The following is a 1,829-nucleotide window of genomic DNA, read 5'->3' as shown; positions in this document are numbered from 1 at the left end:
TATATCATGACCTGGAGAAACTAGTTAACTTTGCTGAATTACCCACGGCGGCCAGAAATAATCCCAGGGGAACTCATTGCCGAGATAAAACGTGTCGTTTGGGTTAACGAAGCTCACGGTATTCTTCTCTACTAATATTCATCCAAATCTTTCCTGCTGCTGTAGTAACATTTTTTAAATCGACGACACGTACGAAACAAATCAATAAAATATTTCACAAAGTAAGGGAAGAATACCGTAGGATTCAGCACGCAAGTCAGTATTTTTACTGACACTAGGGAATAATTGTATTCGAAACACCAACAATAACTAAACTACAACGAACAATAATGAACGTATGTACTTACCATTCCAGAAATAAGATTAAATCAATAATTTACATTTTTCACACATACGATAGTTCAAGTGACTGTTAACAAATCAGCTCATCGCAGCCGTGCCGCTTTTTTTTAGGTTACTAGTTTCACAACAACAAAAAAATATAAAAACGACTAGGAATAAAATAAACTAATTGTAAATGGCAACTGAGAACTGCCCTCCAACAAACCATGGGCATAAAACGTCATTCATCGAAAGATAGAGAGATGAGTTCTAGAATGAAATTTTCTCTCTACAGCGGAGTGTGCACTGATATGAAACTTTCTGGCAGATTAAAACTGCATGCCGGACCGAGACTCGAACTCGGGACCTTTGCCTTTCGCGGGCAAGTGCTCTACCAACTGAGCTACCCAAGCAAGACTCACGCCCCGTCCTCACAGTTTTAATTCCGCCAGTACCTCGTCTCCTACCTTCCAAACTTCACAGAAGCTCTCCTGCGAACATTGCAGAACTAGCACTCCTGGAAGAAAGGATATTGCGGAGACATGACTTAGCCACAGCCTGGGGATGGTTCGCAGGAGAGCTTCTGTGAAGTTTGGAAGGTAGGAGACGAGGTACTGGCGGAATTAAAACTATGAGGTCGGGGCGTAAGTCGTGCTTGGGTAGCTCAGCTCGTAGAGCACTTGCCCGCGAAAGGCAAAGGTCCCGAGTTCGAGTCTCGGTCCGGCACACAGTTTTAATCTGCCAGGAAGTTTCAGATAGATGAGTTGCTGTTGTAAACATGTATGGCGAACGTCAATATTTTCTGAAACACCGATGTATCGTTTGCATCCTTACTAAAAGCGGCATTTGTAGACGTTTGTTGGCGGTCACCGATGTGTTTTCCTCGTTCTTTCAATAGTTGGATATTATTGCAATTGTTGTCGCGTGTCTACCTACAGTAGCCAGCTTACGGAAGAGGGAATAAGAATATAAACATATAAATAAGGTTACTTAGAAATGTATCGTGCAAGGCTGCAGAGCCCTTACATCCGGCAACCCTCACACTGATGTAAAGTGTTTACCTTATTGGTGATTTTAGTTGTATGGCCATTATCCCGTGATCTGAGGTATGTTTCTGTAGCTAGAGTTTCGTCTCATAATGCTGTAGGCATCGCTAGAGATTATAGAGACTTGGTTAGATGCTACTGGATCATACATGAACTCATAAAGCTCAACTGTTTGTATCTACAGGGTGTTTCAAAAATGACCGGTATATTTCAAACGGCAATAAAAACTAAACGAGCAGCGATAGAAATACACCGTTTGTTGCAATATGCTTGGGACAACAGTACATTTTCAGGCAGACAAACTTTCGAAATTACAATAATTACAATTTTCAACAACAGATGGCGCTGCGGTCTGGGAAACTCTATAGTACGATATTTTCCACATATCCACCATGCGTAGCAATAATATGGCGTAGTCTCTGAATGAAATTACCCGAAACCTTTGACAACGTGTCTGGCGGA

The 1,829-nt window shown here is 41.7% G+C and overlaps 1 non-coding gene across 1 annotated transcript; it reads right to left on the bottom strand.

The window, feature by feature from the left end:
• Positions 1–660: 660 nt before the first annotated feature.
• Positions 661–735, bottom strand: Trnas-cga (transfer RNA serine (anticodon CGA)). Its single transcript has one exon. It is a non-coding gene; the product is annotated as a tRNA-Ser (tRNA).
• Between the last annotated feature and the right edge of the window lie 1,094 nt (positions 736–1,829).

Source organism: Schistocerca serialis, chromosome 6 (assembly GCF_023864345.2).
Source record: "Schistocerca serialis cubense isolate TAMUIC-IGC-003099 chromosome 6, iqSchSeri2.2, whole genome shotgun sequence".
Classification (NCBI taxonomy): Eukaryota; Metazoa; Arthropoda; class Insecta; order Orthoptera; family Acrididae; genus Schistocerca; species Schistocerca serialis.
Note: the sequence above shows the minus strand (reverse complement) of the source record. Positions and strands in the feature narration are given on the sequence as shown.